This window comes from Perognathus longimembris, chromosome 2, assembly GCF_023159225.1.
Source record: "Perognathus longimembris pacificus isolate PPM17 chromosome 2, ASM2315922v1, whole genome shotgun sequence".
Classification (NCBI taxonomy): domain Eukaryota; kingdom Metazoa; phylum Chordata; class Mammalia; order Rodentia; family Heteromyidae; genus Perognathus; species Perognathus longimembris.
In genome coordinates, this window is record NC_063162.1 from 18,098,904 (window position 1) to 18,123,687 (window position 24,784).

Consider the following 24,784-nt stretch of genomic DNA (forward strand, 5'->3'; position numbering starts at 1 on the left):
ACAAAGAAACATAATAGTGTTATATTCTGGGTAGTTGATATTTCATTATTGGAGTCTGCTTTGTCCAGAGTCTTGCAATAAAAGCTATGGTCTTTCCAGAAAAGGTCTCCGTACTCATTGAGGGAAACCTCACTTCTGAAGGATGGCCTCAATTTACCTCATATAACACAGATCTGTAAGACCTCCTATGAGCAGTTTTAGAATTCTATATGTACCATTTTCTCTACTTTTAAAATGCATAGTAAAGTCTCAACCAGCATGGTCTATGACTTCCTGCCTAGGTGAGCAGAGTTTCTCTAGTATTCACCTGATGTATAAGAAAACATTACTATTCATTTGTCCTCCTTCATTATTACATTATTCCCTTGGTACAGAAGTAAAAATAGCTGAATTTGATCTCATTAGGGAAACCAAGTAAATACAGACTTGAAGCCATCTTTTTGATGCTCTAAGTTTACTCCTCTAGTTATGCTCTCATTTGACTTGAAAAAATTCAGACTGAGGTGGAAATATTTAATGTCCTAACTATAAATAAAATTAGGTTTTCACTAGTTTTATTTATTTTCTTTGCTTTTTCTTTAATTTAAATAATTGGCATTTTAAAAACACAAAGCATACATTCAAAAATAAAATTTCAAGAAGAACTTTTCCTCTTCTGTAAGTTTCTCAGTAAGGTCATTTTGAATAGGAACCTATTTTATTTTCCTTTTCACAACGCCAGTTACAATTTATTTTTAAAGTACATAAATTCGCAACTTTGCTAGGCTATCACTATTCTGTATTCTCCCCTTTAAAACTGATTTTAGGAAAATACCATATCTAGGAAAATTCTCAGGAGTCTTCTCACCAATAATGTTACCTGTTTTTCTGCTGAATAACAGCTTTGTAACAGAGGCATTTTCAAATAGGCATCCTTGATACAAATTGCAGATTACTTCCTCACCACTCCTGGCTGTGGCCTCCCAAATCAATAGAAATTCATGGGATCTGAAAATTAAATCTTACAGCCACCTTCTTTTTTTTCATTCTGACTTAACTGATAAGGTTATAATCCTTCTGCACCATTTTAGCAAGTTCAGGTGGAAAAGTATTAACATTGACATTTGGAAATAAATGTTAGGTAGGATGGTGGAGGAGATGTAAAGATTCCTATTTAAATTTCATAGACTGCGGGAAGTGCTGTTTTCCGGTGATGGTTTGCTGCTGCTTTCCTTTTGCAGTACCCAAATGCAAGGCACTGGACTCAACCAAAAATGGAGAAAACTTGAAGCTCCTTCTTTTCCAATTAAGAAACAGCCTACTTAGGTCATCGAAAATTTTGGGTTACCTTGCAAAATCCAATGTAATTTTCTAAATAGAATGCCCAGAAATTCACCATCTTTGTTCCCTCTGCTGTGTGCTCCATCCCTAGAGTCTCACCACTTGAGCTAAACCCTCATGGTCATGTAGGAAGACCTTGTTACAACCTTGAGGTCTTTGAATCTCTAGTGCAGCATTGCTCCTTCAGTATGTCCAGTCTCCCCTCTGAAGAACACACAGTTGTTTTGCTTTTCCTATACCTTGCATTAATGAGTCTATTCCAGTTTATGACTCTTCTACATCCATCCTGGAGTTCTTTATCTGATGAGAAGAAGAGCTTTTAGACCCTCAGATCCCAAGACCTAAATCTGGTAATATCACCCTTTCAATCAGCCTCAAGAAAGAGATTTTTATAATTAATTTAGTTTTTTCTCTGGTAAGTATTTTGGAAAGAATTTGTCGTTTTTATAGCCTTGTTTAGCTTGGTCACCAATTGAAAGCTCTGCTTCTACACCAGAATTGCTTTTTTCCTATATGAGTGTACATCCCTTAATTTGAGTCAATTGTATGTCTGCCAATCCCTTGGAACTCTTAAGATTTTATAATCTGCCCTCATCAAACTCTTTGTAACCTTGCCAATTTTGTCCATGATCAAGAATGATATCATCCCCTTCTAACTGAATTCAGTGATTCCCTTTGGGTTCTATGAGATGATTGCTATTTTTAAAATTACTACAACCTCTAGCAAAACATCAGAAAAGAGATCATATCTTGAATCTTGTTGTCATTTCTAGAATTTTCCACATCAACAATCTCTGCTCTTCAGAAGTGTGGCATCACACTTGGATCATGGCTAGATTTCTCCCTGTGGCAACTTAACGTACTCCTGGTTCTAGCACAGAGGTTCCTTCTTTGTTCCCTAATTTGAAACCTTTCTTGGGAACATTTAAGTCATGTGGACAATTCATTATAAAACCTAAGCATTTATACTTTTGCTATTGTACCTTAAATTACTCTTATATTTGATTTCTTGGCCAGCATTACCAACAATAACAGAGTTTCCAAAACCTCTAAGCTCCACATCTTTGACTACCATCGCATCCTGTAGTTTGTGCTTATTTATTCGATTTGAACCTCCAAAACTTTTATCTTGTTATTCCTACCTTCTTTTAGCTTATTTAATTATTGTTTCTCCTTACACAGCTTAGACTCCATGGTGATTCACTGTAGTAGGTTGTTCTTATGGTTTCAAATTCCTTGACACCTTCTGCCATCCACAACAATATCACAGCTTTCCAACACTGCTTAGCTAAAACCCCCTTTCTTCTCTGTTCCAGTTTCCCTCAGAATCATCAGTAGAGTTCCCCGAGTCTAGGTATATCACTGAGGCTTACTGTTAGTCATAGATTTTAATTCATAGTTATTGTTCAGTTAGCTTTCATAACTACATTGAATGGCTCAGGAACCCTTCTACATCTCCAGCAGTAAACTCTCTTTCCCTCTTACCACAGTATTTCACTGGGCACAAAATTAATAGAAAGAGATGGTTAATAGAAATAGCTTTATGGATGGGCACAGGGATGACTAAGCAATGACATCATTTTCAGAGTGAATATATTGAGAAAAAAAAGCTGAGGAGGGCATGTCAATTGAAATTGATTTCATATTCCAGTACCTTGGCAGAGGAGGAGCTTGACAAAGAAATCCACTCACCACGGAGACAACTGAAGAACATTCTACCTGTGTGTGTGTGTGTGTGTGTGTGTGTGTGTGTGAGACTAATTTTTATTACACTTCATTTTCATTACAGCTAGATTTCTAACCATAAGTTGTCTAACTCTTCTCTATATCCAGGATCATACTAGGGTGTTTATCAAGGGAAGAGGCTATTTTTTTTATCTGAAAAGATACAAGAGAGCAATTATTAGAGCTTTGGCCATGACTAGGAGCTATGTCTGTGACTTCACTGAGTCCTTGATGAGTTAACTCAGAAAGGAACACCAGTGGGACAAGTCGTCTGAGGTTAGCCTGCCTCAGGAAGTTCAGAATCAAGTTCTATTTTATGTTTTAATAATTATTTTATTTATTGATTATTATGTTATTATTTATGTTCTCTTTCGGCATCCTCTATCCCACTCTAAACTTTAATATTTTCTTTTACCTCTCCTCTCTTATTTTTAAGTTTCTTTATATTCCCTTCCTTTACCTTTTCCATTTTCCATCCTTTCCTCCATCTCTTCCCTCTTTCTTTCCTTCCTTCCTTCCTTCTTTCCTTCCTTCCTTCCTTCCTTCCTTCCTTCCTTCCTTCCTTCCTTCCTTCCTTCCTTCCTTCCTTCCTCCCTTCCATCCCTCCTTCCATTCCCCCTCCCTCCCTCCTTCCCTTTCTATGCTATTCTTGAATGTCACAGGCAGCTATGGAGGACAAAGTATATTGAGTCCAATTTAATAATCAGATTTAAGACTGGTTTAAAACTTGTCCTTCATATCACATGGAAAGGGCATTTGAAAATTATTAATAGCATTACTTTATGTAGAGCATAAATTTTATTGAATGGGCATTTACATGACTTTCAAGCATCTGCTATTACAGATGGAATAGCATGCTGTATTTCTATTATTCTATTTCTCAATCATAGTCTATTTCACTCTTTATTTACTAGATAAATAAATGCAATGAAAAGTCTTGTTTAATTCATGCTTCTAAATAGCTCACCAGTAACGATGCTTTTCTACTTCTACTGAGGGTAAAATTAGATGAATAAAGAGATGAAAGGGAGGGACAACACAGTCGCAAAACACAATGCATACCCTACAAAATTAAGAAAATGGAGGGAAGGGGTGGGGTTGGGGGGGGGATGGTGAAAGCAGTGATATTGAATCAGATGCATTGTGTTCATAAAACTGCTTTGTTAAATGCCAACTCCTTTGCACAAATACTTAAAGATAATTTTTAAAAATGACTCTTTAATACCAAGCAGCTTTCCAGGACTTAAAATAGAGTGGTGAGAAGTCAAGATAGGCTGAGAAGAGGCTTTAAGGAAGTGCTCTGAGCTGACCTGGCCTAACCTCAGATCTCCAGAACACAAACGTTATACAGGTCTGCAAACACATCAGGAAAGATACACACATCCATAAGCTAAGCAGCAATCTTAAAATACTGAGGCCTTTATTGATTTGTGCCTACTAAGATTGGATCCACTCTGGCTATGGAAAGTCACTTAACGGATTCAAATGCACAGGATTCACAAAACACAGAGAAAAACGCAGGGTGTGGCTGGGAAGACTGAGAGTGAGAAGGTCTAACCTGGATGATCTCCTCCTGGAAATTCCAAGACAATGGCTCTCAAACACTAGCAGCCCGAATATTCTCCTGGGCTTGGGGGTGCTGTATGCAGCGTGGTGGATGAGGTGCAGCTGCGGTGGACTCCAGTGGGAGGCTGTGATTCAGCAGAGCTGAGCTGGGGGGGGGTCCAGGTGAGGTTGGGGAGTTGCTCAAACTGCTGCGTTTTTATCATCTTTATTGTAAAGGGAAGTGAGGCGTGGCGCTCTTTTAGACCCTCAACGAACTCAGTCAGGCGTTTACTTTCAAATACAATCTTAGGAATGTTTTTAAGGGTCCCTCAGAGAGTGGGGAGAGATGGCAGGGAAACACGATCTCTTGTGTTTCGCCATAAGGGACCCATTCCAGCAGGGAGGTGAAGAGCCTCTGTCAGTTTGTAAACCCTGTCTGCCCAGGCAGGGCCTGGTGCTGCGCGCTGAGTCTGGAAGCTGGCTTTCTGTTCACCAGCAGGCTTCGGCTCTGCCTCTCTACCCTCCCTCCTTTGGGCCATCAACAAGCCCACGCAGTTAAACACGCTCTGTGTCTGAGAAGATAAAGTCGGATTTCTCTAAGCTGAACGCTGTCTCTCCTCTGCGGAAACTTGCTCCGCGTCGTCTTATACAGACAAAAGCATTACCTGGGATCCGCTTTATCCTGCAGCAGCAGGAGCCCCGGAGCTCCAGGGCAGAAAGCCCTGGGTTGTATGCAAGGCGATGTAGGAACTTCTCCTCGCTTGGCTTTTGCTAGGATCTCTGTGCAAGCTCAAGTTTCCAACTGTGTCGTCTGTTCCAAATGCTTTCTCGAAGCCAGGCTTCCTCTGTTGACTAAAATGCAGAATCCAGCGCCTTCCGAACAGAATTTTTTCTAAAATTCAATTAGAACATGACTTTTTGTGGTCTTCAGTGTTGGACTGGAACACTCGTTCCAGCTTTTCTTTGGCTATAAGACTCCATGAGTAATATCGCGCCCATTTAGTCCTTTGTGGAGATGCTAGAATGCAGAAGTTAGATAAGTTCCCCCGCTGCCCCTTGGGCTGACTGGGGAGTCCATTCCTATGCTACCTAATTGCCAGGCAGGTGGAAGCGCTGGGGAACCGTGGGGTTGGGTTCCTCATGGTTACTCAGAAGGCTTGGATCCCATCACAACTCTGCCCGAAGACAAGTCTGGTGTTCTCTTATCCAAACAGAGTCATGAGAGGATGAGGCACGATGTACAACTCTCCTCAGGAAAATGGAAATTTGCAGTCATCCTAATGGAAGTAGGCAACCTCACTGTTAGGAGGGACCCTGGACCCACTTCCTATAATTGACAGGCTCCTGCCCTGGGGTCCTGGGCTCTTGCTCTCACCAGCCATACAGCTGCTGCTAGACTATGTCTGAATGGAAGTCAGTTAGCAAGTCCTCTTTATAAAAGGAGAGACCATGGAAATAAAAAACTTTATTAACTATTAAGAAAACACTCACAGGGGCTGGGGATATGGCCTAGTGGCAAGAGTGCCTGCCTCATATACATGAGGCCCTGAGTTCGATTCCCCAGCACCACATATACAGAAAATGGCCAGAAGTGGCGCTGTGGCTCAAGTGGCAGAGTGCTAGCCTTGAGCAAAAAGAAGCCAGGGACAGTGCTCAGGCCCTGAGTTCACAGCCTAGGACTGGCCAAAAAAATACAAAAACAAAAACAAAAAACAAAAAAAAAACACTCACAGAAAAAAGGAAACCAAAAGGACTGAAAATAATTCAAAGGACAACTGTTAAGCTTGTACTGGAGTCCTCTTTGGGTCAATAGTAAAGGTAAAAAAAAATATTTATTGTCAAAATGATGTATAGAGGGGTTTCAGTTTCATAGGTAAGGCAGCGAGTATTTCTTTTCAAACTTATTACCTCCTCCCTCATTTTTCTCCCTCATTCCCTCCTCCCCAATCCTCTCCCCACTTGAGTTGAGCAGTTGGATTACCACATATAGTTTTGTAATTATTGCTGTTGCATTGGTTCTCCTTTTACCTTTATCTCTCCATTTTGACGTTCCACTTCCCTTCCCTAGTTCCAATAAACATATATACAATACCAAGGGTATTGAAATCAATAACAGTGACATCAGGGGTAAAACCCTGGTACAAGACAAAAGAAAGTGGCATAATTTCATATGGTACATTGAAAATAACAACGACAATGGTAAACCACTCATTTCCATAACTTGGAGTTCATTTCACTGAGCATCAAAATCTCCATTATGTTGTCAAATGAGAAGAGGTTTAGACGAATTGTGACAAATGTGTGTGTGTGTATGCTTAATTTCCAATATACAAAAAACATTTTAGTATATTATTCCTTTCAATTATTCATTCTGATGAATTTCCACTTAAAAACGACCCTTTTAATGAGTTTTCAGGGCCTATATATAACCTATCTTGTGAGGACAAAGTCAGAAGTCCAAATCTGAGAAACAGCTTGGAGACAATAAGGCCTCAGCCAGTTTCTCATGCCCTCCAATCACTCTGTCTTCAACATTATTACTTTTGCTACCAAATGGCTTGAAGAGCCACCAGCATTGTTGGGGCCCATTCTTTTTCAGTTTGTCAATCATCCACTGATTAGGCTGTTTGATCTTTCCCAGCAGAGGGATGGGATTGTCCCATACCAGGACCATTTCAGTGTTCTTACACAGAAAAGACATCAGGTCTCAAACACAGAGGCCACCAGGCTATTGCTATCCAGGAGGAGGGCCATGCTTACACAGGAAAGATATTTCTTCTGTTGAAATTTATTTTACACTCTACAAACACACACACACACACACACATCCACACTCACAGAGGCAAATTGTATTCATTGACTGTAAAGGCCTTAATCATTTAAACCCTGGACCTGTGTAAGAATGACGTTTGTACCCAGCAGAGGCAATCAGTCCCTCACCAACAATATATCCCTGTGCTTGTCTCCTGCCTCTTTAGAATCAGGCTCTGGATCCCCAATAATAGGTATAGTTTTCACACGTTGCTCTATGACAGGTAAAATGGCTGTCAGTCTTCCAATTTGGAATTTGCTGAGAGCACTTCCTTGTCACACTGAATCAGATATACCTTATTTGATTGTATTTTGTTTACTTTCCCTGAATGATCCCTAGCAGCATAAGAAGCAATGGAACTTCTTCAGAAAATAAATTCCTGTGATTCACCCCAAAGTAAGAAACAGCAACAAAGGAATATATGTTTTTCCAAATTATATTCTTTAATCGTCCATTTTTTTCATGCAACTGAACTGCATCACCTTTACTATTGACCCAAAGAGGACTCCAATACAAGCTTAACAGTTGTCCTTTGAATTATTTTCAGAAATTATAAACAAAGTTAGTATTATTAAAATGGAAAAGCAATGCAAGAGAAATCCTTTCTCTCCTTCATGATTTAAAGAATAATGCTACTATCTGATTTGATAGATTCATTCTTACTATAGGAAAGATAACCAAGTAGTTGTTGGCATCTGTTGGTAATTTACATTTTTCTGAGCACTGTATAAAATATATTATGATCTTTATATCATTTAATTACTGTGGCTTCAAACATCACATGCTGCTATTATCCTCACTTACAGAGTGAAAATAGTAGTTGAGAAAACTTAAGCTAATTTATCTTTCTTTTGGATAATTAAGCCTGATGACTAAAATTTGAACCCAGGCTAAATGTGACCCCAGAGCTTCTCTCTACCACTATACTATACACCCTGTTTTTCAAGACTGGTACAAGAATTCTGTGGTTTGAGTGCTTAGTCTATCTCCATAGAATTAATGAAAGTGATAAAAAAATGATAGCTAAGTTCAAAGAAGTAAACACTCTGGATTCCTTTTTAAATTTTCTAACCGTTTTTCAAAGACCAATAAGCATATCTTTGGTTTTATTATTAAAAGACGAATGATTTTCAAACTTAAACCTATAATCCCTAAGATTTATATATTATGCTTGATGGATGATCTTAGCAATAGGAGTATAGTGTTCTAAGGTAGTTTGTTATTCATTCTCTTGAAAAGCCATTGCATAAATGTCTTCATACCCTCTCAGGATAGTACTTATCAATAGATCCTGGCATAAACTTGGAAGTTATTTGTGCTGACACAAGTAAAGAGAATTACTATATAAATCTCTTAATTAAAAACTAACTGGATCAGTAAATGCAAAACAGATGCATACTTCTTAAATGTCCTTGTACATAACAATCTTAAGTGCCACTGCATTTGAAAACTTCTGAATAGCAACCACTTACTTTGCAAAGACTAGCTAAAGTTTGTAGGGCTATTATAAACATCTTATGCAGAGCTGGAAAACATAAATAAATAAATTTTTGCCTTTTAAATACTCTTTATAAAATCCAACCAGTGACATTTGTTGGCAACTGATTTATGAATTATGATTCATAGCACAGATTCTCAAGGTATAATTGTTTTCTCCATAACAAGTTCCCAGTATGAATAAGGAAAGTTATAAAGTTACTCTGTGTCCACAAGAAAAATTCTCCCAATTGCTCTGACGTGTGCCGGCGAAACGGGTTAAGCAGGGAGATGGGAAAGCTGGGAGCTATGAATGATGACTTCACTATTGTTCTTGATAAAGCATCAAGAAGTATAAATAATCACTTCTTGTCTTGTTGACATTAGTGGAATGACTCATGACATACAGTAGGTCTTGTTGACCTGCAGCCTTTACAGCCCATGGAAAATGAGATTCCCCATATGACCATCCAAGGCCCAAACTTCCCTACATAATGTGTGGGAGAGGTGAAGACACACAACCCAGGCACTATGAGTGAATGACTTATTATACCCAGTTGCTCCTCCTAAACCTCACAGACACAATGCAATGCGATTTAAGCTGATGAGCCTCTCAGAGCAACTGTTCTTTCTTGACTATGACCATGGATCCCCCTCAAGAACATGACTTCACTTTGCTTTGAATTCACAAGCCTGCTCCTGCTAAATCTCCTTGGTGTCTTATTCCTCAATCATTTGTTCAATGAGGCTAACCATCTTCTGATGGGCCCTGACTGATAGACTGATTGGAATTTTATCTAGAGCAAAAAAGAAGGACGGGGATAGGATTGGCACAGCAAGAGATGTTTGCCAAAATGAATAGAGAGCATTTCACTGTTGCAGTGGTCGAATAAGGAGATAAAGAAGGAAGAATCCACAGGAAGGCAGCTAGACATCTGAATGTTGTAACAACTTCACTTGCATATATAATAAATCAAGCATGTTGATAGTTCTTAGAAATTATGTGTAGAATTTTGAGCATGTTTCTTACAGTGTTCTAATTTTGCCAGTTTGGAGAAAGAGCTGAGCTTCACTGTAAAAATAAATCAATTTTATTTTCATAATTTCTCTTAATCATGTTTGGTGGGAACCTTTTCCTTCACTATCTGGGGTATATTGATTATAAAAAAAGGGGCAGTATCATTTAATTCAATTAAAATCATGCATCCCCTTCAAATTAGAGTCTATCTTCTTGGTTCAGGGACTTGTTTTGAGGACAAGATAGTTTCTGTCTTCCATTTATTCTCCCTGTTGAATTTGAATCCTCTCTGCTGTTGCCATCTTAAGTGTTGCTCAGCTTTAGGAATAGTCCTAGTGGCTTCTCTTTGCAATATATTGAATACAGCTGAATCCTATGTGTCTTATGAGCCATGAAGAACATTTGGGACAGTCAAGGAGGAAAGAAGACTCATAGTATATTCACAGAGATTTGAAAATCTGTTGAAGCACATGTATTCATTCATTCATTCTATTAGTATTTGTTATTCTTATGTGTAAACTCTTTGACACATACACAAGAATCAAAGATTCATGATATTGTCTTGACATAGAATTGAGGATGTAAGAAATATGAGAAATCTCTTAAGAAGCAAACAAAATGACTGCATTTCAGAATAAGGGCTCATCATTCCCAAGGAAAAGGTCAAATGAAGCTGCATCCATGCTGCTGCAGGAAATGGCAATTGAATAAAGGCTCAAAGCATGTGGGCATAGTTTTCTTGTTGTTGTTGTTTTTTTGTTTTGTTTTTCCAGTTGTGGGGCTTGAACTCAAGGCCTGAGCACTGTCCCTGTGGCTTCTTCTTTTTTTTTTTGGCCAGTCCTGGGGCTTGGACTCAGGGCCTGAGCACTGTCCCTGGCTTCTTTTTGCTCAAGGCTAGCACCCTGCCACTTGAGCCACAGCGCCAGTTCTGGCCATTTTCTGTATATGTGGTGCTGGGGAATCGAACCCAGGGCCTCATGTATATGAAGCAGGCACTCTTGCCACTAGGCCATATCCCCAGCCCCCCTGTGGCTTCTTTTTGTTCAAGGCTAGCACTCTACCACTTGAGCCACAGCACCACTTCTGGCTTTTCCCATATATGTGGTGCTGAGGAATTGAACCCAGGGCTTCATGTACATGAGGCAAACACTTTACCACTAGGCTACTTTCCCAGCCCAGAGTGAGCATAGTTTTAAGTTGGGGCAAGACGCTAAGGGAAAGTGAAGCACTGAGGAAGTATACTTACATGAAGGGTCCAAAAGGTATTTTGTTCAATGTAGGAAACTAGGGGAAATACTGGCAGGAAACAGGTTACAAATAGAGATTGGTTGGCCTTGAAAGCCAGGCAGAAACTTTTCATTAAGAAGCAGTGAAAAAAAATCATTGCTGGGTGTTGGAATAGAAAAATAACATAAGCAGAGCTCTTAACAAGAAACTCTCCATGGTAACTGTGTTGAGAAGACAGGGCAACCTGAAAGCAGTTTAGAAGGTTACTGTAAAAGTGCAGGAGAGAAGTCACAGAAAACCATGTAGGGAGAATAGACAGAATTTAGAAAATTTTCTATCTCAAGCATTGTTTATAGAGAACAGTTTTTAGACGCATTCTGCACTTCATGGTGTAAAGGGGGGTAGTAGTTGAAGATAAAATGAACAGAAATCAGAATGTGCATTAATTGTGAGTAGAGGAGTGGGTAAGTGCTGCCTCCATAGTAAGAGCTGGTTGAGCAGTGATGTGCACATATCAACTTTCTCTTCTGTGCTGGAAAGTGTACATGAATCTGTAGAACAATACAGTTATCAATGGGCCTTGCAAAGGGCATTCTAGTTGAAAAGAGAAACAAACACACACATACACACACACACTATATCGACATATGTGTAAGTTCAAGGAGCAAACCTTTGCCTCCTCTAGGCAGGGGTGCTCTATGATTGAACTTCATGAGCATACAGAGGGAAAGGTTCTGGAATTCACACATTACCTGAAAGGAAGATTGGTAATGAAGTGTATTGCCTTGCCAAAATAATAACCCCTCCTAACTCAACCAAGATTTATTCTTCTTTATCTCCTAGAAAATGGAGACACTTTATAGGAATAAAGGAGTTACTATTGTTCTCATGCATGCAGCTGAACCTTTAGAAATTGGTGTAGTGGAAAACAGTGGTCATAAGAATTTAACTCCTACATTGCCCGTTAAGAATGTCTCTGTAGGGCTGGGGATATAGCCTAGTGGCAAGAGTGCCTGCCTCGGATACACGAGGCCCTAGGTTCGATTCCCCAGCACCACATATACAGAAAACGGCCAGAAGCGGCGCTGTGGCTCAAGTGGCAGAGTGCTAGCCTTGAGCGGGAAGAAGCCAGGGACAGTGCTCAGGCCCTGAGTCCAAGGCCCAGGACTGGCCAAAAAAAAAAAAAAAAAAAAAGAATGTCTCTGTAAAGAACATTGAGTCAAGGGCAAAGGAAATTGGCATTCTGGTTTTCATTTTCCTGATTGCTTGGTAAGTGATCATTATCAGCCAGCCCCGTTTCAAAGCTTGGAATGAGTTCAGGAAGAGAATTACAGTGCCAGGAAAGAAACTGTGTGGAAAGTTTATTTCACCAGAGTGAGCAGCCTTGTTAACAAAAGCCTTGTCACTCTTTCAACATCACTTGTAGGAACTCTGGATTGTAACAGTACAGGATACAGATTCTGAAACCAGATTGCCTTGGTTTCAATGCCGATATCAGCACAATGAATGAACTGGACAAATCATCTTTGTTGCTTCACCTTACTGATGTTTTGTGTGGGAAAATAAGAAGTTAATACGAAACATGCACAGTTGTAAAGTTTATAGAATAACTTACAAGATATGCATTTTATCTATATTTACTGTCACTTTTTCAAATGTTTTTATTGTATTTAAGTAGTTGTACAAAGGAGGTGCAATTTACAAAAGCAATTTATGAATAAAATGCACCTTGATCAGTGTCATCTCTTTCAACATATATGGTACATATGTATATATTGAATTCTTAGCTGCATCCCTCCCCCCTTCATTCATCTACTTGTCTCCCATTGGCCCCACTCTCTTGTTGAATGTGGTCATTTCATGGTGCTCATTTTATTGGGCTTTGACCTAGTCTTTCTAAAAAATTATACTAGTGGAGCTCTCCACAGAATCTATTATGTTTCAGTTGATCATTTGTAACTTCTTGCATGTCAGCCAACTTTTTACTTATAGACTTATTGGTACATTCTATCTACTACAAATGAAGGAAACCATGGAATTTTTGTTTCTTCTCTAGGTCTGGCTTAACTCTGGGGATTCATCCAATAGAACACAAACAAGTAAAGCTACCAGCACAACTAGGTTCACTGTAGCACTATTTACTATAGCCAAGACATGGAATCATCCCAGATACCCCTCAATGAACAAATGGATCAAGAAAATGCATATATACACAATGGATTTACACATCTATTAGAAAGAATGATATTGTATCCTTAGTAAGGAAATGGAAAGATTTGGAAAAAAATGTATTATGTGAAATAAGCCAGACCCAGAGAAAGTATTGTCACATTTTATGAGGACATATTTCCTAGAGGATACTTGCTGTCCTCACATCTTTGAGTCTCGATGGACTAATGCTAACCTGTCAGTGGTCAATTTTGAAGCTGTACACAAATCCCTGGAAGTGGGAATCAATAACGACAGTAGCTAATTGTGATGCTTGAACACGCAGAATCTTAATTGAAATAAATCAATGGCATCAAGGAATGAGATAAATGCCCTATTTGGAAGGCTTAAAATGGAAAATAACAAGGGCTAAATTACGCTTTAAAACTTTCGATTTAGTCATCATCCAGGGGAGAACAGAGTGTTTTATTACAGAATAGTAACCAAGCAACTACTGTACAGAATGGAAGCCATGTTTCAGGAATTGCCAAAGGTATCAAAAGCACTTAGCTGACATTAAGCCCAATTAGTGACAGAAGGTACTCTGCAGCCACTTTAGCCATAGGAAATAAGAGGAAGCCTTTGAAATCTGAGACTATGGGAATAAAGACAAAAACAAGCTACAAGGCTAACTATTAGCACTGAAAAAAGTCAGCGTTGCTCTTCATTCTTTTACCTTTTTATTTATTGTCTGCCCTTTTCCAACAACCTTAGTTTCACATAGTGACTGCCTGCTCTTGTAACGCTCCTGGTGGCCAACAGATTGCTTTAAAATAGGTGCACTGAAGATCAATTTTCTCTCCCCAAAGAAAGTTTTCTTGAAGAATAGCTCTAGGCAGGATATCTCAAAAGTGAACAGCTAACTTTATCCTAGATTTTGAAGATGAGAATTTACTTGTTCAAATAACCTGTCACTGGTGGTGGCCTTGAGGTCAACAATCAATAAACTCATTAGGGTGTACAAACCTCTTTGATTAATACTCCTTGTCTAATTCTCTGAGAAATGTGCTATATCTTAGAGCTTAATGAAGACAAGCCTGAGTTATTTAGATGTTTGTGAGTGAGGCTTATTTGCATATAATTACCTAGAATCTCTGTTTATAGCAAGCCGTAAAAACTTTGTACCATTAGATATACTTTCAACCAAGCTCTGTATAACTAACATGCTTTTGTACCACTGCCGACTCCTTGATAAGGAAAACTGATGTTTTTTACTGTCATTAAAAAACACAAAGGTGCCCATGTCTAAATTGATTGTAACATTGAGACCAATCTTCATATTAATTTTTTAAAGTATCTTTAATTTAACTTTTGTTATATTTAAGTAGTTATACATATCAATTTGTGAGCACAGTGCATCTTGATCAGTGTTACCCTTCCATCCTTTCTCTCCCATCTCTCTCAACTCCACTTAGGCCCTTGGTTTACCTGCCTCCATTTTCATATATATATATATATATATATATATATATATATATATATATATATATATATATATATATATATATATATATTGAATATTACAGCTGCATTTGTCCACATTTCCTTTCCATATTTTCTTTCTTTTTTCTTGTAGGTTGTGAGGCTTGAACTCAAGGCCTTAATACTGTTGCTGAGCTCTTTGTGCTCAAGGTTAGTGCTCTATAATTCTGAGCCACAACTCCACTTCTAGTTTTCTGGTGGTTAATCGGATAAGTGTCTCATGGCCTTTCCTGCCCAGGCTGGCTTTGAACTGTGATCCTCAGATCTCAGTCTCCTGAATTGGTAGGATTACAGTCATTAGCCACCATCTGCCTACTTTCCACATTTTATTTTTTCAATCCCTGGGCCTGTAGGCTGTTTTGAAGTCTTGGCTATTATAAATTGTGCTGCCATAAACACAAGTGTACAGAATCTCTCTTGCATGTTGATTAAATTCCTATGAACATATGCCAGATATTGGCTATTAATAATCTAACTATGTCAATAAACCCTTAATTGTCAGTACTCTAATAAAGAAATGAAAAAAAAAACACAGTTTTCATAGGAATATTTACATTTAAATTTGGCTTTCTATGGACCTCTTACAGTATACATTCTTTTGGATACACTCATGAATTCTGTATCTTAATTTGAATATTCAGACTATTGTTATTGACACAGAAGACTATCATCAATCATGCTCTTTTATTGTTGTCCTGTTTGTGTGCCTTCACATTTTAAAAAAGTACTTATTTATATATTTATTCCTCTTTCTAAATATATATTTATTATCCTTAAGTAGTTTCATATATTTTTCTGTGGTATTAATTGGGCATGTCCTTATAATTCTAATATTGAAAGTATGACAACTGCACCTCCTTTGAGTTTCACTTCTTCGTCAGTTGCCCTAGAGTTTTCAGTTTACATTTATAATCAATCCAAATCCACTTGTATCCCCCCCTCCCAATTAAGACAAATTATACAGCTGAGTTTTCTACATTTGGGGAAATCTCAGGGCCAGCACATCTGTAAGCTAATGGATGAGTTCTGCTCTAAGAAAACTGTCTTCATAAACATAGTATTTCACCTGCAAGGAAAGCATCAAATAACCCTATTACCTCTTCAGTAACACAAATAATTTATAGTAACAAGATACTCCTAAATTCTCTCAACTGTTGGTCTTATCATTGCTTTCAGTTCTTTCATTTCCACGTAATATTCATCAGCACATATAAAACAATGAACATAAGGGTTGCTGTTATTATTGGAATAAATTTGTCTGCTAGACAAGCTAAGAATTAAAATTAAAGTTTTCATCTTACTTCACTTGCTCATTCTTCTCCTGTACCACCTTTCATTAAACTCCAGTAACATGTGGGCATGTTTTGTGAAGAGCAGAAAACTTGGGCATATTCCTGGGCATATTCCTGTATGATTAGTTTTCCTCCCAGGGGAGCTCCTCACGGAAACTTGGGGCCACTGATATCTAGTACCTATGTTTTTCATTTTCAGAGAGATGTCAATACATCAATTGTAGTTTAGGTTTTTATACGATAGCACTGGTTCCCAGAGAGGTTTCTGTGCCTGAATTGCTAGCCTGTAAATGGTGTATTTGCCTGTGCATCTCTCTAATTTAGAAACTGTGGTTTACTCTGTCGATTTGAGAAGCATTGATAATGTTTTCTTTGTTTAACTTTTCACTTGTAATAAAATGAGTATTTATAGGCAGGTCTAGGAGCCTCTTTGTGCTCTTGTATTATGAGGGTAGGAGGAAAGATAATCCAAAAGATACAAATTGCGAAATGATGTGCACAGCAACTCATACATGTAATACTACCTACATAGCAGTCATAGGTAGGTATAGAATAGTCTCATCCTGGCCATAGGTAAAAATGTGAGAATTTATTGAAATAATAAGCAAAGTAATAAAGGGCTTCAAGCATCAAGTGGTAGGGAAGGGAAGAGGAGAGAAGAAAAGGGGAGGGAAAGTAAACAAGCAGGAGGAGAGAGAAGGGCAAGGAAAGGGAAGGAATGGAAAGGAAAAGGAAGAAGGATTGGCGAGGGGAGAGAAGAGAGAGGAGAGGGAAAGAAAGAGGGGATGGGAGAAGAAGGAAAGGGAGGGAAGGAGGAATAAAAGAATACAAACACCTTGTAAGTTTTAAAGTATTGAAAAATGAAAGGAAGACATTTTTCCAATGATTCCATCAAATTATTGCATGGAGAAAATTAGAATTCTAGGAGCAGAATGTAATCAAGGAGCATATTCCTTACTGAATCACAAATTTTTTCCCTTTAATTGTTATATCTAAAAAGACATCAAATATTGCCTAATAAGCCTAATTTAGCTTTAGTATAAAATAAAATTCTACAATTTTTTAGTAAAATGGACGCTGCTCAAAAAGTATTTGTTTTGTGCCTCAAGGAATCCAACTGGAAAATAGCAAAAAGGTCTGTGTTTCCTCATTTGTGAAGCACAGAATAAATAAGGTATCACTGTTATAAATTCATCTCACACACATATAAGATCATATTACAAACCACAGAATCCTGTCCAAAAGATAAATATTTATCAACTTGCCAAGCAAACACATTTCATGGCTATTTTATCACATAATATTGTATGTAATCTAAAGAATTGATGCAATTTAGTAAAAGCTATCTGTAAAAATCTATCCCCACAGAAGAGTATTTTTCAACACTTTTTATTTCTTAAATTTTTTGGAAAAAGTAATGAAAACTATAAACTCTCACCTTCAAAAAATGGACACATGCAGATATAATTAAAAAAAACATTTAATTCATTTTTCATGAATTCTTTCCAGACCTAGGCCTCAGACTCAAAATCTTTATTGTGTAAAGAAACTAAAATTAATTGGGAAAGATAGTATATATTACATATTCTAGAACAAAGTATGCTGTTTGGTAAATTTATGTTTGATCAATAGTACAAAAGATGAAAGACTAAAAAAAAAATCTTTCCCAGGGATACTAGTGATTATCATTGTTCTTGTATTTGCCAAGAGCTTCCTATGTACATAATCATATATTGTACACATACATTCATGTGCACACACATTAAACATGAAAAGTATTTTTGAGGGTTTTTCAGAATTCTGTGTGCTTTCTACCCCACTCTGTACCCCCAGGACATCTTGTTACATTTATATGTTTGTTTTTTTGTTGTGGGTTTTTTTTTGGTCAGTTGTGAGGCTTGAACACTGGTACTGGGCACTATCACTGAGCTCTTCAGCTCAATGCTAGTGCTCTACTACTTGAGCTACAGTGCCACTTCCAGTTTTCTGGTGGTTAATTGGAGATAAGAGTATCACAGACTTTCCTGCCTGGGTTGGCTTTGAACCACTATCTTTAGATCTCAGCCTCTTGAGTAGCTAGGATTGCAGGCATGAGCAAACAGTGCCTGGCAGCTTGTTAAATTTAAACACATTCAACTTTTCTTTATATTGTAGATGATGTCATTTCTGTACCATGATACCATTTTTGTACTAATTTCCCAGATTTCCTGTGGTCCTTGGGTGTCAAAACAAAAGAAGCAATAAACATCATGTACTTCTGTCTGAGTTCACATAGATATCACTCTGCACTCTCCTTTCGAAAGAATGAGAGGCGGGGGCAGTCATGAGGTGACTGATGCTTGTTCATGGCACATTAAGTCCTACGAATGCTGTAGAGAAATTAATTCATTATATTCATGACACCTCAGGGTACCAATCATCCTTTCTATTCTAGCTTCTGTGTCTCTCATTGTGGCTTGATTCTGTAAGGGAACAGAAATGAGGCTGAACTTTAATTATGTTCCCCCATGTATTTTGCTTGGATTATAGAAGTAGAGAAAAGCTCGATTCCACCCTGCCAGCAGCTCCCCCCTGGAGCAGCTGCCCAGCATTCTCCTGTACATTGACTATTGTCTAGGGCTGGGGTTGGCAATTCTTCACACTGTGAGTCTTTGTGGGTGTGGTAACAGTGAATTGCTGCTTATTTGAATTCCTGGTACAAGGCATTTTTTTTAATTTTGGAAAAAAATGACGAGGTTAGGAAACATAAAGACATAATTGTCATGTTTTTCTACTAAATTGTGTGAAGGCACTATATCTACATAGTTAAGCCAAGACCTAACTGCACAATAGGAGATTGTCTGTGTCATCTACGTCACTCTCACAACCATGTGATCCCGCACTTGTGCTTCTCTTGGTGTTGGCTCTTCCAGTAATTTCATACAGAATTAGTAAAAGCAATTTTTTTGGTTTGAATTGAAACCAATTACTTTCATGTTATACTGATTTCCATTTTTATACTATGTAATGAGCAGCTCCTCTCATTTGCACACTGGCTGCTGTCTACTTTCTGTGTTTGCTTTACTGTTTAATACAACCCTATTGATGCTTCCAGATCCCTCATTGTTTAGCAAAATTGATGGTTTGCCCTAGATACATCAGTCTCTAGGTCCAACTGGCCTGCCTTTTTGGATAGACATTTCTTTTGTGCTGATTCTCATGGTGTCCTGTGTATTCTCAAATGAATGAGGTGTCAAGAAACAGGTCAGATCTGAGAAACAGGAAGCAAAGTACAGAAAGATCACATGGATTAAAGGCAGAGCTGGACATGAATGAGATAAAATAGACTCAGAATAAGATCCATGGGTAGCAGGCCCAGAAATCAGGAAGATGACTTTCTACCCAAAGACTCAAAAAGTCCGTCTCAGACAAGAGAACTAGTGACCAAGGAAACGGACGTGAATGTACTTGATCTATCAATGTTGATGGGGGAAGATATAGGAATAAGAATAGAATAGTTTAAGAACCAGTATCACTAAAAAATTAAAACCCCTTCAATAGACACTGTGATGTATGACTCTGTTCTGGAAAGTCATCTAAGCCAAGGGGTTGTCACAAATGCAGAAGGATGTAAAAACATAAGTGTCCTATTGTGATGGAGTTTATTCTGTGACCTTTAAATAACACATCTTTTGAATCCCATGAATTTCAGTACCTGTAATAGTCTAGTTTATAGTATTTTGTTGGAGCGTGTCTTGGTGCTAACTAGTCCTAGAATATTTTTCTTTTCTTTATTTTTCTTTTCTTTTCCTTTCCTTTCTGTTCCTCTTCCCTCCCTCCTTTCTTTTCTTCCTTTTTCCTTCCTTCCTTCCTTCCTTCCTTCCTTCCTTCCTTCCTTCCTCTCTTTCTTCCTTCCTTCCTTCCTTCCTTTCTTTCTTTCTTTTTCTTTCTTTCTTTCTTTCTTTCTTTCTTTCTTTCTTTCTTTCTTTCTTTCTTTCTTTCTTTCTTTCTCTCTCTCTCTCTCTCTTCTTCTTTCTTTCTTTCTTTCTTTCTTTCTTTCTTTCTTTCTTTCTTTCTTTCTTTCTTTCTTTCTTTCTTTCTTTGTTTTTGGTGCTGATACTGGGACTTCAACTCACCTCCTGAAGCTCTTGTTTAGCTTCATTGCTCAAGGTTAGCACTCTATCACTTCATTCAAACCTCTATTTCCTCATGGACCCTGTTTTGAAAGCAAATAGTTTCCATACAACACGTTTTTTCCCACTGTTAACATAAGCAAAACACTAGCAGAAATTTTTTAAAAGTCTCCTCTCCCTGGACACCAGTGATTATCATTTCTCCTCTTTCTCTCTCTTTCAGACATCCTGATGAGGAGGCCAACTTCACTGAGAGCAATGTCAGCAGCTTAACTTGCCTCCCTTTCTCAGGCATGAGACCCACGCAGTGGTCCATGGGCATAGTCCATGCAGTGAAAGTCTGTGAATTCCTTTGGGAAGCCTATGGAGATACCAGTGTTAGAGGTTAGCTGAATAGATGACGGGTGCCTTTCTTCCAGCCAGTGTGGCTGTTGGCTTTGTACATGAATGAAGTGATATTGTTTTGTACTTAAAATCTTCTGCCACCCACTATGTGAAAATTTATGAAGTGGCTACTCCATATTGCTACTAATTTACTCTGTTTTGATAGGTGCAGAAATGGCTAGATGTTTTTTTCTCAAAATCTGCACAGGATCAATTCCAGTTTAAGTCAACCCTACTTCATGGTTTCTAAATAGCATTATCTTTCTTTGTTTCTAATAAATCTCCCTCACTTAGAATTGAATTCTCGAGGTGCCTAATAATTGTTCATGATTGTCTTATGAATTTCTATTTACTTTACAAGAATTGGATACATGGAATAAAACAAAAATCTATAAACCCATGTGAAAAAAAAACCCAGTTGCTTTATTTGCATTGGTTCTTGAAAAGAATAACATGGTTTAAAGATTGTATTTGTTTTTGTAATATATATTGTTCTGTAACTGTGAAAGAAGTATATTTTTCAATGCTTTCATATTTTCAAGAACAATTTACTCACCTAATGGCCCCTCCTATAAAATAGAACCAGAGTTCTCCATCTTTTACACTCATAATAGCAAGAATAAAGAAGTCCTTCAATAAAGTACCCAAAGCACAAATATGAATTTTGAAAAATATAGAAAGGACAGAGAAATATACTAGCTTCTAGCTTCACTGAAGCCAGTTATTTTCAAAACATCAGAAGTAAAAATGCCTTCCTTTGGAGCAAAAGATGACAAGTTTTATACGTACATTAAACTAGTATATTACTCATTCTATTATGTTTTGATGGGATATGGTGAATCTCACTGTTTGATAGACTGAAAGGTAAAGTAAGGTGTGGATTAGCTCTAATATATGTAATTAATGAGGGTATTTTGATGGCCTGTGTCCAGTCTGACAGTATTAATATATGATTCATGGGAAGTAACAGCTCAGTGGATAAATTTTCTAAACTTCACTAAAGTTTGGGTCATGGAATGACTAGAATCAGAAATCTAGGCAATTCACTTGTCTGCAAATGATAAACATCATGGAGAAATGAAAGGATGAACATGTGTGCAAGAAAACTTAATTCAGACAGGTAACATCTAAGCTTTCAATGTCTTTTTGGAGATGACTGGGAGAAGGCAGACTGAGGCTGCATGGACATCAATAACAGAAGAGGACTGATGAATATTCTGGAATGATGGACAGGTTTATTTTTGGAATAGAGCTGGGTTCACATCTGAAATGTAACATCATTTACTCAGTGGTTGTGTGATTTCAAGTATGTATTTGTAGATATTTGTAAATACATAAATTTGTTGGAAAGTAAGCTGAGAAAATATTAAAGCATGCTTCACATAACCATGTGAAATCATGAATGTTTTTCTCTCTTCCTTACAGCAAGGTGTTTATGTTTAAAAATACACATCTGTTTCATTTGTATATTCATTGTCATGAGAATTCATTTTTTTGTGACCCAGACCAAACCTGATCTCATGCTCTGAACATTATGATACACACACACTAACACGCCCATACATCCATACAGTAGGGATTCATTTTATCTAGAGATACATAGTTTTTCTTTAGATGCTCAGTATAACTTTCAGAAGGATTATATTTGAATATTAAGTTACACAACACAACACTAATGTCTGCCTTAGGAAATAGCAGATCTGATCTCTTTCCTCTGTTCTCCTTTAACTGCATTCTTTCTGTCCCCGTAGCCTGATGTCTTTAGTGATCACTTTGCATCACTTTTCTTGTCTGTCCATGCCTTCACTACATGAATATGCTTGACTTTGTCCTTACCCAGAGGGAAGGAGGAGTTAAAGTGCCACGTTTCCCAGATGTTAAGCATGTCATTATTAGTACAAGAATGTCTACAGTTATTTTAAAGAATAAAAAAAGTCTTTATGTATTTATTTCTCATTGTATCCATTCACAATGAATTTTTTTTTAACATATTCAATGACCAAACCTTTTCAACAGATGAGAGCCCTAGAGCAGGGCAAATAAGTGTATCTTCCAAGGAAGGAAACTAAGGGGGAAGTCATGCCTATTTGACTTACTCCTGATTCCTTAGTATCTATTTCCCCAGTTCATCTTTCCTTGTACATTACCGTTACCTTATTTCTCCGTCAAACAATTCCTTCAATTTCTTGTAGTTAAATCCAAAGCTCAATTCAAAATTCTAATGGAATTCTAACAAGAAGACTCTGGAGAGGGAAAGATGCTCAAATTCTTTTGCCTGAGCCTCTTGATGTCTATTGACTTTAAACACATGTAATTGAGTTTGTTGACAGGCCAATTAAAACATAATTCAACTTTCTCCGTGGCAGAATCCCACCTTTGAGACTCATTTGTTGAGCACAACCCAGCAATAAGCCAAGCTTTTCAATCCCATCAAGTGAACTATTGTAAACTGAAATTCATTTTTTTTAAACCATAACCTCCACCAAGGCTTTGGTAATTGGCAGGATTGCATAGGAAAAGGAATTCAATCTTAGACTTAATGTAAAATCACAGACTCCTCTTGTTCTTTCAACCCTGTGCTGTAAATGCTGGGTAAATATAGACATTAATGGAATATTAAGACAGGAAAAAGGGCTCAATTATTAGTAATTGAAACCCATGATTTCACAGAAGGCGCTCATACAGTTTGAGGATTGTGTTGCCCTGGGTTACTTAGAAAACTACTATCTAGGTATTTTCACCTTTCTGATCATCAGGTGAATATTCTTTTGTCTTTTTACAATCATTCCTCATCTTCTTACATAACATAGTAGCTTTTTTCACTAAAAAATTCTCATAAGGTACAACTTTCAGTGTCATGCTGATAAGAGCCAAATTTCACAAATTATACAGGACTCAGATTACCTACAATCATCTTTAAAATTGTCTGCATCCTGAATTAGCCTTTCAGAAGTGAAATGATCTTTTAAAAACCAGAGATTTCTTTTTAGTATCTCCTTTAGCATAACCTAGTTTGCTAATATCCTGTCACATTAATAAGACAGAATTATGAAGGTTTAAAAAATACATAGTGCTAGCTCTACTTAAGTATTTAGTGTTTTCATTTATAGGGTGATATAAGTTATCGAGATCTCTTATAATATAAAATTAATAATAAAACATGACTTTTGACAATGGAGACACAGCATGGAAGTTGTTCATTTTCTTGTCCAAAGTCAATTAGTAAGAATGAGACTAATTGGTGACCAACATCATTCAATAAAAAAATTGTGCATGTATTATTTTGGAGAAAGGGAGGAAACTAAAGAAGAAATTGTATTAGGTCCTTGTTCACGGCTTGGTTTTGCAGAAAGAATGATTCTACTTTCGGAAGACATAATAGGGAATGTATTTAGTAAAGTATGAAAAGTCATCAAAGAACTATTAAAGTGATTTTAAGCATACAGAAGACAAACTAGATCTCTTAAATATAAATTTATTTGTAATCTTTTGGGTAGATGGCAAAAAGTGGGATGGCTGGGTGGTAGGGGAGCTCTGTGTTTAGCCTTTTGAGGAACAAGTTTACATTCCCACCAACAGTGTAGTTGGCCACATCCCCTTCAGCATTTGTTATTGCTACTTTTTCTGGTAATGGAAATTCTTACTGGGGTGAGGTGGAATCTCAGTGTTGTTTTGATTTGTATTTCTTTTATGGTCAGTGATGTAGAGCACGTGTTCATGTGTCTCTTGGCCATTCTAATTTTCTCTTCAGAGAAGTCTCTTTTTAGATCTTTGGCCCATTTGTTGAGGGGGCCATTGGTTCTTTGAGGATTTGTTTTGGAGGAATTTAATTTTTTGATTTCTGCGTATATCTTAGACATGAGCTACCAGCACAACTATGTTCATCACAGCACAATTTGTCATTGCTAAAATATGGAACCAACCCAGATGCCCCTCAGTAGATCAAGCAAATGTGGTACATATACAAAATGGAATAACATGCCTCTATCAGAAAGATATGTTATTGCCCCATTTGTAAGGAAATGGAAGGACTTGGAAAAAAAAAACATACTAAGTCAAGTGAGCCAGACCCCCCCAAAAATATGAACTCTATGGTCTTCCTCATAAGGAATAATTAGTAATTTCTATGATAGACATAGCACAAGATCACAATAGCTATGCCTATGTGAACACAAAAGATAAT

The 24,784-nt window shown here is 37.5% G+C and overlaps 1 pseudogene; it reads right to left on the reverse strand.

Annotated features, from left to right (window-relative positions):
• Positions 1 to 15,739: 15,739 nt before the first annotated feature.
• On the reverse strand, positions 15,740 to 15,894 carry LOC125347481 (annotated as a pseudogene).
• Positions 15,895 to 24,784: the final 8,890 nt, after the last annotated feature.